This window comes from Gallinula chloropus, assembly GCF_964237585.1.
Source record: "Gallinula chloropus genome assembly, chromosome: 1".
NCBI classification, from domain to species: domain Eukaryota; kingdom Metazoa; phylum Chordata; class Aves; order Gruiformes; family Rallidae; genus Gallinula; species Gallinula chloropus.
Genome location: NC_140085.1, coordinates 83,121,134 through 83,139,723, shown reverse-complemented (window position 1 = coordinate 83,139,723; position 18,590 = coordinate 83,121,134).

Below are 18,590 nucleotides of genomic sequence, written 5' to 3'. Positions count from 1 at the left end.
AGCCTTGCTGAAGTCAAGGTAGATGACATCCACTGCTCTCCCTCCATCTACACAGCCGGTGATGACATCATAGGAGGTTACAAGGTTGGTTGAGCACGATCTCCCCTTGGTGAATCCATGCTGACTATTCCTCATGACCTTCTCTTCCAATTACTTGGAGATGGCATTCAGAAATAAAATGTTCCATCACCTTTCCAGGGACAGAGGAAGAAAATACAAAACAATAAATATTTATACGAAAGTGTATGAGGCAAAGGAATGAATATAAGACAGTATAAGTGAGAGTCCATTCTTTGATCACAGCTGTATTTTTTGTTTTAATTGACAAACAGTGTGTGAAAATAGCTTTTGATTGCATGTGCTGTTGGTAATAGGCTTAGCATGAACCACCTGAAATGTTTTTGGGCTCAAAAAGAGACCAAAGAGGCCATGCAGATTTCTTTTGACATAAAAAGCAAAGATAGGAGCCCATTCCTGCAGTGACTAAAGAGAAACCACTATGTGCTACATCAGCAGGTTGAATTGCAGGATCATCAGGTTTGTCAGAAGCCTAAAATACTGAACTGGAGGTTGGCTTTGAGGGCAAGAATTGACAAATGCAAAACACATTGGTGACAAGAAGAGCCTCTTCCTAGCTTAAAAAATTCTGTACAGTGGTCTCTTAAACTGTGCTGAATTTGCTTTAAAAGCAGTAATCAATCTTACGCCCTAGGTTGAAAGTTACATCTGTTGTGCATTTACATGGGAGGATTTATTTTAAAAATGTAGCATGCCACCTAGCAAGGAGCCTCTCTTTATACTGCCATAAAACTTACTTGCAAAAACACCCCAGAATTAATTTCAAACAAATGAGTGCATTATCCATAGTTAATATGTGCATTTGTGTAGCATTGTGTTTGTTAATCTGAGACTTGTGAAGGCAACTGTTCACATACATGCTTGGAATTCAGAAGAACAGAGCTGATGTTCGATGCAGGTAAGATTGTTACGCATCTTCTGAATACAGTTCTCAACTTATCAAACTAGTGAAGATAGTGATCTTGCAATCTTGAGAGAGGGGATGGCACTGGAGCTCGGGCTGGTCTTCTGTGTATGGAATTTATACAGAAGATAGTTCTACCAAACCTCCACAGGACAAGAGATTAACCCTGCTGAAACTGCAAGCCTGATGTTTCTATCAGTGGAGTGTTTCCCTGATGGTGAGTTGCTGAAGCAGACAGTTTGCTAAATCATGCTGTTTGATGTTGCCCTTTTCTGTACATCTATGAATCCTCCACAGCATCTCCAAGAGCAGTGGTCAGTGGCCCATCTTTATAGCTGGGGAGGTTGAGTTGGTGTAGTTTGCCCAGAGCTATGTGTTGCAGCTGGCTTGAGAAATTAAAATTCTGGCTCCGCAGAAGTGCCTAGGAGTTTTGCCATTGGCTTTAATGAAACCAGGATTTTGCCCAAGAAATTTGCTAATGTTTGGATCACCACTGGTACCTTCCAGAGAACCTCTGCCAAAACATACTTCATTTATGAAATTGCTTAATACCAGCGAGTTCCTCTGTTGAGCTGCAGTTTTAATCTGTCTAGTAGTGACATTGCTTAATTGTATTTTGTGTGGGTTGCTTGGTATGATGAGCTCTCCCGTGGAAAAAACAGTTCTCAGCTAGGTGATGAATGATGTGCTGATTCCTAATTCCTCTCAAGGGTTTCAAATGGACCTGATGATGTGGGAGCAGAACTCCCAGTGACCTGTGGTATCACCCATACCATGTATCAGGGTGTTGTGACACGTAAATCCTCTCTGCAGGTATTAACAAACAGTCTGTATGGGTTGTGAAGCTGTAGGTTGTGATTGCCACTTTTAAGAGGCTCTAAAGAGTATATTTTTTTCATCCAAGTAAATATATGGCTCCTGTGCTGCCTCCTGCCCTCTGACAAAGCATAGATCTTTTAGCTAAAACCACATTCTTGAGCTGAATGCTAAAGTCTAAATCTCTTGAAATTGTAATTTCTTTCGGTTGTTCCCCAGCAAGGCTGAAAGCAGTGTGTGCTTCCTCTTGGTATCAGATATGTTAAATGAATAATTTAAATAATTACCTGATTTTTATGGTTTTGCATGGCAAGATTCTGGGGATAGGGCATGGGGGGGGGGGGGGGGCGAAGGGGAAGGGCAGTGCTGCAGGGGTGGCTTCTGCAAGAAGCAGCCAGAAGCTCTCTGCAGGCCTGAGAGAGCAAACACCAGCCGGCTCAAGGCCGGACCTGCCACTGACCAAGGCCGAGCCCATTAGCGGTGGTCAGAGTGCCTCTGGGAATCGTGTAAGAGGAAAATAAACAACTGCTTTTTGTCACCAGAGAAGGGAATGAGAAGATGTAAGGGACTGTGCAGACACCAAGGTCAGTTGAGGAGGTGCTCCAGGTGCTGGTGAGAAAGATTCCCCTGCAGCCCCTGGAGAAGACCATGGTGAAGCAGGCTGTCCCCCTGCAGCCCACGGAAGATGATGGGGAGCAGAGATCCTACGTGCAGCCTGTGGAAAGACCCTGTGCTGGAGCAGGTGGAGATATATGGAAAATTCTGTGACCCATGTTGGAGAAAGCCCCTGGCAGAAGATCTGCAGTCTGTCAAAAAGAGGCCCATGCTGGAGCAGGTTTGCTGGGTGTGTTGTGACTCCATGGAGGACCAGACTGGAGCAGCCTGGGCCTGAAAGACCAAGAGACATTCCGTGATTTGAAGCCCTGTTGGAAAGGTCTCATGTTGGAAAACTTCATGGAGGACTGTCTCCCATGGTTGGGACCCCACACTGGAGCATGGGAAGAGGAATGCCCGGCCTCACTACCCCCCTCCAGGTAACAAGGCAAACTGAAACCTCCATCCCTCTCTCCCCCTGTGACACCTGGGCGGGGGAGGAAGGGAACAAAATCATGACTAAAGTGAAGTCTGCAAAGAAGGAAGGGGTTGGGGATAGGTGTTTTAAGATCTGGTCACACTTCTCATTATCCAACTGGTGTCACTGGGTGTGCAGTGCAGTGTAATCAATTAGATAGTTTCTGTCCTTTATTCTGTGTTGAGTCTGTTTTGCCTATGACTCTAATTGCGGAATGATCTCTCCCTGTCCTTATCTTGACTCCTGAGCCTCTCAATACATATTTTCTTCCCTATCCAGCTGAAAAGGGGAGCAATAGAGTGACTATGGTGGGTGTCTGGCCTCCAGCCAGGGTCAAACCACCACACCGTTTGATGAAATCAACCACTCCCATGCAGTTTCCCACTAAATTTATGGTTTTCCTGGCAGAGCTCAAGCTAGCTAGATTTGTGTGCAGATCAGGAAAATTCTGTGTAGTCATATAAATGAGATTCAGAGTAACACATAGAAGGAGAGTCTGAAAAGGTCATATTGCTATATGAATAATGGATGTGTTCTTTATTATTAAAGACGCTGGCTGCCTATCTCTCAGTACCTTGTAGAGCAGGGTATGCAACTGCAACAGGTAAGGGTGCCCTATGCAATTTCAGTCTCCCTAATTATTAAATACAAAGAATGCATACTGTCCTTTTTAGCACAAGGTAACATTGTCTCACACCTGAATACTTCAACAGGCTGTTGTGCAAAGTGCAATTATTGGAGCCAAATGAATGCACATCTGCATAAGGGTTTGCCTACAGCTGTGGAGCTGACACTTGGACCTCAGTAGCAGTTGTGTCTGTGCTCTGGAAGAACTACATCTGTACGGAGAAAGCAAATACTGTGTCATGTTTTTCTCTTGCCATAAATACCTTTCTAGAGGATGCAGATAAAACCACAGTGAGAATAATGGAAGAGCACCCCAGGGGGTCTGAACAGTGCACTGAATGGGACATCCATTGCTTCGTGTAAGCTGCTCTGAAATCTGTCAGAGTGAGATTAAACAGTTCCTCAGTACAACAGGGATCACAGTTATTGAATTCTGCCAAACAAGAATTCACAGCATGATTTGTTAATTTTTTTTTTTTTTTTTTTTTTTAAGAAAGACTGACAGGACCTTTCTGCATCATCTGGGGGGTGGGAGGAGGATGGCAGGCAAGATCCTGGCCAAGAGAGTATCTGTGCATAATTGTCCCCCAAGCACTGATTTTAATGGAAGAGCAAGCATGGAAATTGTTCCAAGGATGAGTTCCTACTCCTAATTTTTAGTTACGGGATATCTAGTCCATTTTATTGTTAATCATAAGGTTTTATGATTTCATGAAGGTAGGACTGAAGTAAAGGAAGTTGCTAATACTTTCCCATTGTGGTCCCTTGATGCTTAAGTATGGTTGAACCTTTCATAACCCACAGCCATCTGCACCACCAGGCTGAAGGATCTGAAGGACTTTCCTGGCTGCCCAAGTTCGTTCTATCAAGAAGGGATCTCCGGATACCTTAGTTCTTGTGGTTCCTTCTTCCTAATGGTGGCAAAAGCATGTTTGTTTTTTTTAGCAGGATTTTCTATTACCTGGTGATTGGTAATTCTTCTAATAAAATACACATCCTGGAAAACCACTGCTGCTGCCTGGCTGAAGTAGCAGCTGTTCGTGGTTGCAAATTGTGCCTGGCTGCCTGTCATGGGGTAGGGGAGACTGCTTGTGTTTGTCTCCCCCCCTGCTCTGGGCAGGCTTTGTTACCCTCTCACTTTGCTGCCTGTGATACAGCTTTAGGGTGCAGGGGTCTTACGGGGTATCAGGATCTTGCCTTAGATCTCCAGCTTCTGTTATTTGTAAACAAATGCTCTCAGTCATGATTCTGGATACAGCTATGTAAACATAATGTCAAAGCACATGTGCAAGTTTATTTTGTTTCCATCATTGTGGCTTTCATCCAAGGCCACTTGTGTTATGGGATGCCCAAGTCCAAGATTTATTCTGCTGCGGGGGATTACCTAAGAAGACACCAACAGTTCATAATCTAATGAATTTCCAAAGCCATATTAAGGCACTGGGGAACATTTCATACTTTCCTGAACAGTTCCTGTTTCACAAATAATTTTGTACAACATTTTCATACTGTTTTTTTATAATATCCTGTTATTGGTTGAAGAAAAATAGGGAGGAAAAATAGACCAGCTGTGGATATGACCTTTAAAAAGACACAGCTGAGCACCGGGAGATGTAGTGCTAATGGGGAAATAAGGAAAAAAATACACCTGATTTTAGGCTCCTAATTTAGGGTAAGAGGCTGGTCTTGTTTGGCTTTTGTAGGAGTGTGGGGGACAGTTGGAGTTGTGCTTCTGAGCTATGCTTTAAATCACCCTCAAGCAAAGCTTAACTCTCTTCTTTTAAAGTGAGCTCAGGGAGGTGAACCATCCTGGGTGGCTAATTCTGCTAATGTGAGTACACTCCCCATAGGTGTATTTGGAGGGGAAAGAAAAATGCTAAGAGGGTTGTAACCAACAGTAATTAGAGAAGGCAAATCTCTGCTTGTTGTTTGCTGATTGTGTACCAGCGTGCAGTCAGTTTTGGTGATGCTTGTACATAAGAGAGATTCTGAAACACAGGAGTAATTTGATGTGTATGCTTTGTCTTGTTATGGTAAATTACACCTTTTCCTTGCCCAGCTTTTCTTCTACAGTGTGCTGTGTTGCCCTAATTGCACCATCTATTGTAACATTGTTGGTGCTTTCAATTTTTGTCTTTTACCGTGGATGCTCCACCCCAAGTAAATGATACTACAGCATTCAGGAAATTTGTCAGGCTGTATTCAGGTCAGCCGTTCACCCATGAGTGCTCTGGCAGATAATCTATGGATGTCAAATTTGGAGGACCTGGAAAAAAGACCATCAGGAATGGTTTGGAAAGGTAAGTGAGATGCTGTCTGTGAGTTATTAAATGTGGCATGTCCCTGGCTGTGTGGTGACTATTAGCTAGCCCTTTAGAATTAGGGGAAAACCCTAAAAGGGAAACATGTAACCCATGGTGCACCATATGTTACAAATCCAGGTTTTCTATTGGTTTCTATTGCTTTGTCTGCTTGAAACTTAGAACCACCAAGGAGTTAAGGTTGGAAGGGAGCTTAGGGGGTTTCTAGTCAACCTCTGCCCAAAGCCAGGTCAGCTCAGAGATCAGGATTGCTCAGGATATTACCCTGTTGATCTTGCTGCTCTTTCTGTTGGGTGGGCAGGGGGAATCCAGGGTTAGCAGTGGCAGAGTAGCTTGGCTGGGCTGTGTGGGCAGAGATGATTAGGAGGGCAGGTGGTTGGCTTGTTCAAAATGTAATAATGGCAATAATTTTGGATGAAGTGGCTCCACTTCAGAGTCAGAGGGTAATCAGACTTTGCATTTGAAAGGAAATGAGCAGAAGAAGCAATAAGCATTAGGCATGAGTCCCACTACTATGCAATTTCTAACCCTGGAAACTGCAGCTTGCTTGAAGTAGCGTTTGCTACAATTGCAAAGGTATGTTGCTTCCTATGAGCTGTCTGAAAGCTAAAGCATGAACTACAGATTCTCCAGTACCCTAAACTATAGAGTTCTGTGGAGGGGGAGGTATAAACTCAATGGCTCATGCTTTAGAGGTCTGTGGGAGGGAGAGCTATAAAAGGAGAACCTACATGAGAAATTGGTGTCTACTTCAATTGCAAAGTGTCAGTAGGTGTCTGGTAGGTTCTGCTTGCTGAGAGAAGCAGGTGACTCCTTATTCACAAGAGAAACAGGAGCCTCTTCCTGATAAAGGATCTAAGCATGGAAGAACTGGATGAATGGAGGGATCTCTGGAGGTTTCAAGGATACAGGTTCCTTGTTTTGAGATGACAAAGCATATTGGTGGAGAAGGAAAGGCTAAACAGGGAAATACTGTCTTTTTAAGGTTGAGAAAGGCACACAGTCACTTACTCTGTGTTTACTGCAGAGGAAAGTAGAGGCACATTCCTGACTCTGAAACTATTTGCTCAGCCCTAATATGGAGTTATGCAGCTGGCACAGCCGTGCTTCCCAGTCTCAAGCTTTGCCATCAAGCTTTAGTTTCTGTGCAGCCATCCATCGGGTGCAAGATGCATTGTCTCTTTATGGCTGTACTGAGAGGCAGACCACGCTGTGTGAAGGTCTAGATAAAAAAAATACAGCAATGGGGAAGAGGGAGTGTGCAGACACACTTCAAGTTTACACAGAAGATACAGAGCTGTTTACTCAGTTACAGAGCCCGTGCTTTTTCCTTATGCGTCTGTAAGTCTCCTAGATTCCTATTGCCATATTTTGGGGAAATGCTTTTTCTCTGGTACCAAGCCTGGGTCAGTACCACGGACCTGAGCCCTGCTACAATCGGGTACAGCCCTGCACGAAACACCCATCCCTAGCAGTTCCTCCTGTGACTCCTATTCATTGAGGTGTCCTGCCTCCAGCTCCTTCCCCAAGGGACATGCGTGGGGGGCACCACGCCGAGACGCATGACCTCGGCGCTGGGCTGGTGTTCGGTTCATCCAGCCAGCTGTGCGGTGGGGAGGGACGGAGGGATGGAGGGGGGGGGGGGCGGGCACGGTTGGGCGGGAGCGGCCGTACCGCTGTCCGTGGTGCTGACCGCCGCCGGGCCACCCCTCTGTCGGGGCAGGGGTCCTGCGGCTCGGCCAGCCCGTATGAAAAGGCTCTGGCTCCCCTCATGCCGTCCTGCTGCTCGGGCAGGCTCCTTCGGCTGGTCAGGAAACGCGGATGCCTTCCGGCTGGCTCTTAAAAAGGCTGGTTGCTCTATAATCTTTCTGTCGAATCCCTCTGTGCCATTTCTCAAGTAGGATGGCTTCCTGGCCTGCTGGAGCCCATTTTCACCGTGGCAGGTAACTCTGAATATCTCCAGCCAGAGTACCTTTCCTATTTCCTTGCAGAAAGCTACTATTACTGAAATAACTATCTGCTAAGCTAAGCACAGTGGGGAGTTCTCAGGGAGATCATTCTTCTGAAAACGTCTGTGTTAAGCCAAAGCAAGAACCGACTCTGCTAGTGCCATCCTGGCATGTTAACTGACAGAGCTGCAAAAACCTGAATACTTGGAACTGCTTACAATGGCTAAAAATACCTGGTATATTCAAACTATCAGTAACACGTCCAGTGTATAATACTGGATGCCACTCATGGGCTTGGAACATTTTTTGCCACGTGCCTGACTTGCTACAGGAGCCAGAAGGCAAAGAGAGGGACAGTCCAGGGTGACACTGAAAGAAAGGGGCTCTTCTAACTTGTTGGATCAGTTTGTGGTTCAGAGTTTTGTAGCACTAAAGGCTCTCCATGAAGTGAACCATCTTTCTGATGGTGTTGGAGAACTGCTCCAAGTTCAGCATTTCCTAAGAAAACTGACAGCACAAGACATTTCTATAGGTTTTCTTACATACTTCTGACACTGTGGTTTGGTCTCCAGCAGCGTTGAGCCCACAAGATGGAAACAATAGCTAGAACTAGCATAGTAGAAAATTTACTACTTTAAATCCTTAAGCAAGCAGCAACACTGGATAAGATAGCAATGGCCTTGTATACCTCAGTGCATCACAAATCTTTTAAGAGGAACTTATTTCCGAGATCAGGGTGCCTCAAGGATGCAAGGGGACCCAAGACCAGTCCTGCAGCTCTGGCAAACAAAGAGAATGATAAGCTCACAATGAGGGCACAGTGATGAAGATGAGAGGATGCAGTAAACGACCACCAGGGTCCTTGAAGACCACCTAAAAACTGTAATACGCATGTGGGAAACGGTGGAAACCTATGATAATGTGAGAGATTTGCTTTTCACTTTGTTGGCATGTTCGTGGGTTCCTTCTGACGGAATATCTGTGGCAGTCAGGCTGAAGGAACAAGAAATCTCAACACACCCCATCACCTCAATTTCCTAGGCCAACTGAGCATCCAAGGAAGGAGTACTTGAGAGGAGAGTATCCTGGATCTCTGTATATATGACACTGTAATCTCTGTCAAGCATCCTTTTTGGCAGTTTTCTGAAATGCCCTTGTTAGCAGTCTAAGGCGCTTTTTCCTCCCGCTCTTGCCTTTATCTTGCATTTGGCCCTGTTACTATTTATTTTGGGGAATGACAGAATGCCTTTATATGGAGTGGTAAACCTTGGTTGTAAGGTTCACAAAGTTGCTCTGCAACTCTTGTTGTACAAGAGCTTTATTTCTGTATCTGTTGTTCTCTTCTCTTGCAGGAAAGATAATAAGTTTCATCTATAGCCATCTTGCTTTTAGCATAAAGGCTTGTCCTCAGGATTATTGCTAGCACAGGACATTTTTATATTGCATACTAGAAGTCTAGAAATTTCTGCTTCATTCCTCCTATGTGTTCAGATAATGGGAACTACTCATCTGTGACAAGCAAGAACTCATTTGTGCAATTGATGTACTGCCCTGCTTTTGGCTAGGATAGGGTTAAGTTAGGATGGGAGCAGTGCTGATAGCACGCTGATGGTTTCAGTTTTTGCCAAACAGTCGAGGAATTTTCAGTTGTTCGTATTGGCCTGCTAATGAGAAGATGAGAAGGTAGGAGGGGTACCCAGGAAGCTGGGAGGGGACACAGCCAGGACAGGTGACCCAAAATAGCTAAAGAGGCTATTTCATACCATTTGCATGGACGTGTGGTTTTGCAGATGGTCTAGCTTCATGACAACTCTGAGCTGTATGGCCTGAGTTGTGTGGTTCAGTGAGAAACTGCATTGTGTTTCACCAGTTTTGTTTATTTTGCCATAAAGTCCTGTTAGTGTTATTTTTTTTCTCTCTCTCTTTGCTGTCCCAGTAAACAGTCCTTATCCCAACCTGTGAGGTTTGGGGTTTTTTGTGGTTTTTTGTTTTCTTTTCCCTCCTTTCCTCTCCCACTCGCCCACCCCAATCTCCTCACCCCCCTCTTAGAGAGAGCGTCTGCATGGTGCTTGGCTCTCAGCTGGGGTGAAACCATGACATGTATCATCACCCAGTCTTTCTCTGCATGATTATGTTCTGCAGAGGAAGAGCTGACTGTAGAGAAAAAGCCCTGAGAGTGGAGTGCCACCATTTATAAAACCACCTGCAACAAAAAATTTTTGCCATTACATCCCAAAAGTCATGCCCTGGAATTTTTATCATGTATGATTTTTCATCCCATAACCTTAAAGAATGATGTACGTGTAAGTTTTGGGATTTTTTTAAAATAGTGAGCATGTTAGGAAGATCAGATCAGGCAGATCTTGGCTAGCCATCAAGATGATTTTCATTCTGTATATCACCAATTTGTCATTCCCAGAAGGTTATAATTTTGGTTAGGTTTGATTGCACAAGGTGACAGATGTAGGCACAGCTTCCCTCTCCTTTGCAGTATTCAGAGCTTAATTGATGGTGGTTACAGAAAGGTACTTTCAGGCACCAAAATGTTTAAATTCAGGTAAGGAATGATTCTGTCAGGCCAGCCTATTCTGCCAAGTGGAAGAGAGTTCATTAAAGCAGAGCACTGTCTGCAATGTCCCCATTATGAAATACTGGTTTTCTGACCTGACTTCATATGGAGATTATCAGATAGACATGAAGCACCCCCAATTGCTCTGTGAAATCTCTCAATGTGTCACTCCTTTTTCAGAGATATTCATCTCCTAGTTTCCCTGATCTCTGCTGTGACTAGGTCCCAGGGAAAAATTATATGAGCTTTTTCTTCCCTATAAGGCAAGAAAACGGTGGTTTTGCAGTACCAAAGGAAGGAAAGTTTGATATGATCCTCTCTGTGCTCCACTGTGATATAAAGTTATACAGTAAATTTACCAATGGCTTCTGCTGCCCAACAGGATCCCCATCCTAAGACTATGTGGCAAATGTTCTGGTTTTGGTGCACATATGTAGGTGATACGTCTCTCTGATTAAAGAGGCAAGGGATTTGCTTTTTGCAGCATGAGTTTCATTTTAATGAACCAAGGCAAAGCCCTGACCTACCTAATCTAGTTGGCCCTGCTTTGAGCAGGACATTGGACTAGATGACCTGCAGAGGTCTTTTCAGTCTAAATTATTCTGTGGTTCCAGTGTAGCTGCCTGAGAGTATAGCCAGGACAGTCTGTAAAACTAACACTGGAGCCATGGCTGCTGCAGCAGCTCTTGGGCAAAGATGTGCCTCTGCATGCTGCCTTCATTTCTCCTGATGAGTGTGGAGACACTCAGAGATGCGGTTTCTGGGACCATACTGTGGTGTGGCTGACTGCAGACTTCAGCTATAGGACATGGCAGCCCTGACATTTATCTACATCCAGGTTCTCTGCCTGCCACTGTGAATGTGGCTGGATGATGACCGACTACCTTGTGGCAGTACTGTCATGAAGAGGAATCCCTGCAGGCAGACAGAGCTCCTTTGGGCAGCTCTGATGCTTTATAAAAGGCTCCAGAGTCTCCAGATGTGAGACCCTGCTGTTGCCTGCCACCCTACCTGGCAATCCATTGCTCTTCCTCATGAACAGGTCATTCTCTGTTTCTAGGAGGGTTACTCAAGCCAGGACCAATTTATTCTGTGGGCAGAACCGCATCTTTACTGGAATACAAATTTCACAAGCCTTGCAAGATAAATCACCCAAGACTTTAACCTTTATTTTCTATAAATTGTCTTTTTTTGGTGCTGTCTGCCATGAAACCTCCATATAAACAGGTGGGAACCAAAAGAGCAGGAGTTCCTTTGAGTTATACATAAGCCAACTTTTAGCCCAAATAGTGACATGTATAGAGGCAGGTGTATAGTATGCTCAACTGCAAGCCACGATACGAAATGTTAGTCTAGAAATTCTATACATGCTGTCTAAAAAAGTGCTCAGATATTGTTTTATGTTTAAACATGCTAGCCTAAAGCTCCACACATAAGAAAAGAGTAAACGGTGTGGGTGGCATAGTTGTTACTTTTTTATATCCCAAACATACACTTTTAGCAATCAGGACCTCATAAATTTTCGCTCAATGCTTGTCAGCATTGCTTTGGTTTCCAACCAGGTGCTTTGAACTCTGCTGGCCCTTCTCCAGAGGTCTGATCTTGCACTCACTGATGTCTGAAGATTTGGGGGGGTCTGGTAAAAAGGCTTCTGAGGAAAAAACCCAAAAGGCCACATAGTTTCTGTCAGCGAAAAACAGAACTTGACGGCTACAAATAAGACATGTTGCCATTTTTAAATGGCTCCTCCATTACTAATCACCCTCTCCTATGTATTCCCACACCTGCCTCGAGCTGTGGCTATCCTGTAGTTTCAGATTTAGTCCTTTGCAACCCATGCTGCTCCCATATCTATTTCCTCTGCAAGCTTCTCACCTGACTGACATTTGAAAGTGCCTCAACAGGCTCTGCGTGCGCAATGTCACCAGATTTCGCGCCTGTTTGCCTCAGCTGCCCGTTCCGACCTGCAGATAGGGCTCTGCGAAGCTTGTGACACTAACTGCTGGCGACAGACTGCTGCAGGGCTTGCAGCGTGCTGGAGTTCTCAAATAAAAGGGTTTGGATTTGTGTTGATTTCATGTGACTTTCTTGCTTCTCTTGCCACATTTCTTTCTATGATTTTTCAATTTTTTTAACCTCCCTCATACCACCCATTAGTCAAAGCCTTTTGTGTGTCTCCTCTAGGTTGGGATCCAATAGTTCCTCATCACAGGCTCCAAAAATATCTCCTTCAGTGTGACTTTTGCTTTCCTCTGTTCAGGCCCTTACTGCTCTTCTCACAACAGGAACCCAAGCTGCGCAGAACACACTGGAGGAGCCAGAATGGCAACATCCCACCTCTGTCCCTGGTATGAGCTGATTTAACTCTCCAGACCAGGATGCAACGGCCAATCTGTGAACATCTGCTGCCCACGCAGACTCTGCTGCAAGGACCAAGCATGTGTTGGACTGACACTCAGGCAATGTGTGGTGGGGATTGCGTGGCCAGTCAGCCTTCTTCAGCCATCCATTGACCACTGCAGGGCTCCTTGATTGCTGGCTGCTCTCCTCCTATAGGCAGGTGCAGCTTGGCCTGCAGAGGTTTCTGTTTACCTCACAACAAGCATCCTTCCTTGGGTTCCTGGGAAATGGTTTTCCCCTTACTCTAACTTAACAAATGCAGCATGCACTTGGGATATCTCTGATAATAGAGAAGTATGTGGGTAGAGGGCAAATTTGGGATTGTTTGCACAACCCCAGACTTGTTCTGAAATGTTTTTTCCTCCTTTCACTGAATGCCAGATTTCACCTTGATAAGTCTAACTCTTAACTGTAGCAGACTCACTGCAAGGGATGAAGAACATCTTTATAGATGAAGAAAAATTGCAGGAAGAATTATGTAGTGCTGCAGCTTTTCAGTGTGGTAAATTCAAGGTACTCAATTTGAACCATTTTAACTCTTCAGAATGATGTGGGAAAATCGCCTCTGAAGCCCAAACTTTGCTTACTTCTCAAGTGCAAAGATTAACCTTTTGTGAAATCTCCATGTGAAAGCTAGCTGCAATTTGGCAGGAGTTTAGGCAGTAGAGAAGGAAGTAGTCTGGAAAGACAATCGTGATTTGAGAAGCTGTTCTCTCAAACAAAACAGCCTTATTCTTTTATTTCTATTTATCTAACTTGTGTTTCAGAGAACATTTTTTTGCTATCAAAGCACCTTTATTTATCATAGAATCATAGAATGGTTAGGGTTGGAAGGCACCTTGAAGGTCATCAAATTCCAACCCCCCTGCCATGGGCAGGGACACCTCTCACTAGACCAGGGTGCTCAAGCCCCCCATCCAACCTGGCCTTGAACACCTCCAGGGAGGGGGCAGCCATTTATTTTTTTCTTTTATGTGACTAAGACTTTATCAACCAGTTCCTGTCTTATAACTGCTTGATTCTGCAACCTTAATATTCTCTTAACCTTGCTTTGTATATAATTTCCTACACTTGTTCTTAAAAGCAAATTGCAAAAAGCCACTTTCCCACCATACAGAACCATATGTACTCTTGCAGAGGCCAGCAAAATGGCTGAGCTTATTTATACTGAGATTTAGCAGAGACCTCCACTTGAGTTAAGAGTGTTCAGTGAGAGCGCTGAAGAGCTATTCGCTCTGGCAGAGTGGTCTGCAGTCTACAACCATCAGTGTCCACAGTGAGTGGTCAACAGCTAGTCTGCAAGAATTGTGAAAGAAATGTAAATTGAAGGTGGAACGCCCTGTTTGAACGATACAGGGTGTGCTCTGGGCTTGCTTTGATCTGCTGGTCTCTATGGCCAACTGCTAGAAGAAGGTGGGCTGCTTTCTTTGCTAGGGTGTTGTTCAGATGTTTGAAGAACCTGGGCTTTGCTTTGAGTTGCTGTGCAAGCATCCTGTCTCACCTCCTGTCTCTTGCTCTGTTGCTTGTGAAGGTGGTTGCTTCCTTCTACCTGCGCTGCCTGGGTGTTGTCACCAGGAGTGGGGTGACATAAGGAGAGGTGTCATCTGTACATGCTGCTGATCTGCTGTATGCCGTGGTGATCCCCAAAGCAGAGAATTATAGAAAAGCCTTGCTTGGTCTGGAGGTGGGCTGTTGGATCTTTTCACTCCAGAGGCTCGGTCTGCTCTAAATTCTTCTGTTTCTGTCTTGTCTAAAGATGGCTCATGTACCAAGAAAAGCTCGTCATCCTACAGTATTTTTCTGTTTCCTTAGGAGCAAGCAGCTGAAACGAAGGTAGACCTGCTTGAGCAAAGACAGTAGCAGGAAGTTTTGGGCAGTGTTAACTAGGGTGTTGCCAGTAGCTGTTTATGAAAAAACAATCCCAAATACCACACCTCTAACTTAGGGCAGCTTTCTTGTTCCCTCCTATTAGGCAAGTTTGCCACTTGCCTGTATCACCCAGCTGCTACCTCAGCGTCCCTCCGAACTCAGCCAGCTTCCATTCGCTGAAGCCTGCACAGCAAACGTGAGGTAGTTATGTAGCACAATACTTGGGGAGTCAATCAGCTCCTTGTAAACGATTTTATCCACCGCAGGTTTGCTGTGAGCCTTGTGCCAGTGCAGAGGCCTTCTGTGGTGATGGAGTGTGCCAGCGTGACCGCAAGTGGGTAGCTCAGGACCCAGAGTGCAGTCAGTGGCTGAGTGTGAATCACTGGCTTTGGGCACATCTCCTTAGACTGTGGATGGATTTCCAAGGCAGCAGCATATCCCCTTCTGGGTTACAGCATATTGCTTCCTGCCAGTGTCTTGAAGCCTTGCTACAAACTTCAAGAGCTTCTAAATAAAGGAGTCAGAGCCTTTCTTAATGCTGGTGAAATGCTGTGGTTTTACTTAAATTCATCCTCAAAATAGCTGGGCTAATTTTGCTGGAAATGTCTGAAAATATTTAGCCTGAGGCAAGCCCGTTAGAGGGAAAATTTCTGTGAACACAACGTTTGGCAGTTATGTGCAACTGAAATCAGGATCTGATGAAGTACGAGGCAAATTTAACTCATTGTGTGTGCCAGGTGCCGGCCTGTGCTAACTACTCTGAGTGGATACACAAGTAACACGTTCAAGTTCATATTGTGTCCTGTCTCTTTGTGAACCAGCTTTTTTCTGGTAAATCTCATTAAAGTCTATGGAATTACAAAATCATAAATCTAACGTGATGCTGGAAAATCATGCCCTACAGACGTGCTCTGTGTGTGGTATCTATGTATTTGCAGTGTATATATAAAGAAGATTTGTGGTGAAATGAGAAAAACAAGCTGCTTGTACATCATCTAGGAATGAGCTCTATGTTGTGCTTAATATTTTCCAGAGCCAAATGTGGTGACACACTTATCGGAAACACTGGCTGAAATGAAGCTGCTGATCCAAACGTCCTCACCATCCTTTTTCCAACAGCCAAAGCAAAACTGTGGGTGTGGGCCATGGTAACATTATTTTTTATCGTCATTATTATTATGTTCAGATGTTGGTTCTGTTTACAGTTACAGTGCTGGCAGACCGTCTCTATTAGAACTGTCAAAGCTGGTAATTTAGCCCCAAATCTGATCATGTTACTGAGAACAGAGTCTGGGATTTTACAGGGGCCTGAGACAATTTGACTCTTTCTTCCTCACCAGCTCATCTTGCCATATCTATTTCAGAGTGATTGAACCCCCCTCACTTTGCATCCTTCCAGGTGCCTCTTGGGCAGAGACCAAGCAAGGTTAGTGGCTTTGTGCTAGCAGAGGGAGCAACACACAGGTGTTCTTGCAGGTCGGGTGGGTAAGTGAGCTCATGTTTGCTGCATGTGAAAAGATAAACAAGGGGTTTCCTTCCCATTTTGGCACTCTTTTTTTTTTTTAAATGAAAGGACATGTGGAGGAGAGGAAATGCCTTATAAAACAATATATGTCATTTATCTATGTTAAGGCTGATTTATTGTTTTTTTTTCTGTTCAGGGGATAAGAAGCCAACAGCATGTGCATGGTGTACATTGCATCCGAAGAATCAAGTGTGCCTATCAGCTAAACTGGGACAAAATGCATCTTTCAGGCAGGTCTAGCAGCCAGCATTTCAGAGTGTTTCCACTGCACAGACTCTGTTCCTTGGATCTAATGGCTCACTGAATGAAAATGAAGAAATGAGCAGGTTAACTTGCCTTCTGGGGAGAGAGAGACAGAAGTGCTCTTTGGAAAGCAGGGTAGATATTCAGATCATATGCAAGCAGAGCCAAGGAAGCAGGAACCCCAAGGAAATGGTCATGTGCAAAAGGCTCATTCTGAGGAAATGGTCTGGGGTAAACAGCAGAGCAAAACTACTTGAGTTCTGATCTTGATTCCAAGAGCAGGGCTGTTTTCTACTTTGGTTTCTACCCTGCAGCTGAATATAAAAGACTGTCTCAAAAGACAGAACAAACCTTCCAGCTTATTACATCTCAGGACAAAAGCTCTTGGGCCTAATGCAACTTGAGACCATTTCCTCTCATTATGAAACAACTATTCGTCAAACTTCCAAGTGGTTGCTTTCCTTCTGTGCCCTGCCACCTTTCTTTTTCTCCCTCTCTCTTTCTGTCCTAACTGCATAATTACCATCCTTTACTTTCTCCCTTTCCTACCTGTCCCTTACCATGCCTTGTCAGTTGATTGAAAAACATCTTTCCATAGAGGAGAAGTCTTCATAAGAAAGTCATAAACACAGTCCCTGCCCTTGCAGTTGTGAGATGTTCAGACCGGGACAGGAAGGGGTTGGTGTTCTGCTCTGGGCTGTAGGACTATGGGTTTGAGCCCTTTAGGTTGGAGGGAGAGAGGGGGCATCCTTGAGTTCCCTTTCTCTGTTTTCTTTTTTTCTAGTTTATTTATTCTCCCCAAATTAAATTTTAGCACCTCTTCTGGGAGTTTGTAGATAAGTAGAAAATAAGTGTAGCCTAACTGAGCTATTGTTATTCCAACAGGTCTTTCTTGTGGACAGTTCGAGCACATCTGTGTTGGATCTCAGTCCAGAAAACTTTTGAAATCAAAGGAAATGCAGTGGGATCTTCTATCTTAGAGAAGTTCAGCACAGAGGCAAGCACACCTCAGGAGAGGACCATTTATTCAATTGACAATGCTAGCGGGAACCTCCATCCTTAGGATAGGCTGTCCACCTGCTCCTTTGGATGGGTGAGTGCTCAAGAGTTGCTCTTCCTGCCATCCAGATCTTAACACTGGAAACTGCCACATGTTCCCCTTTAGGCTGGGAATTTTTTCCTAATTTTTTTTTTGTATGTTTCTAAGCACACACTTGACTTTCCAATGGACTTAAGAATTTATTTACATTGACTTACTGCATGATGTTTCAACATATCACAATAGACAATCCAAATGAGCCAAGTAAAAGCTGCTGATGTGTGTGCAAGAGTGAAAACAGGATGAGGGAAGTGTTTGTGGAGAGGAACCATTTCCCCCTTGACTCTGAACATCAGGTTTTGCATGATTGAGAACAGAGAATCATTGTCCCTTTAACTCTTGCCTCTTGCTACTCAGCTGTTATCCTTTTATTTGAATGACTAAGCAGCTCTGAAGAGAAATATAGCTGTTTGGTGGTGGTGGTGGTTTTTGTTTCCTGTGGAAACAAAATGTCTATGTAGAAGAGCAGTGAAGCTCAGCTTAGATGTTATTTTAAGCAGCTCATTTTTGCTGCCCAACTTACATGACTGAGTTAAGGTCACAGGAAAGTACATCTTTTTTGGGGATTAGATTATGTGCTTTATGCATTGGGCTGGTGCTAAGAATTTTGATTTCTGGCACTGGAGGTAGAGATAAAAAGGGACCTTAATTCTACTAGTCTTTGATAAATCCCTCTATAAACTTCATCATCCTTTGGTTTCATCTTCAAAAGTACAGGCATCAAATACCCCGTGAAGGACAGCAGCATGAGGTGTTTTCCAGTATGAGGATGAATGCGGCATAACTGTCAGTCTTGCTCTATTCTGAGTTTATACGGTACCATTAAGCTGACTGGCATCCATTTCATGATGTTGCTTCCAGTTATTTTGTATATTGCAAGTAGTTGACATGCTGGAAGGTGAAACTGCCATCATTCAGGGGGACATGACCAAGCTGGAGAAACTGGATGACAGAAGCATCGTGCAGTTTAAGAAGGCAAATGTAAAGTCCTACACCTGGGAAATAATAACTGTACAGGCTGGGTGTGGAGCTAGAAAGCAGCTTATTAAAAAAATAATCTGAAGGTCCTGATGGGCATCAAGCTGACTGTGAGTCAAGTATGTGCCAATACAATGAGA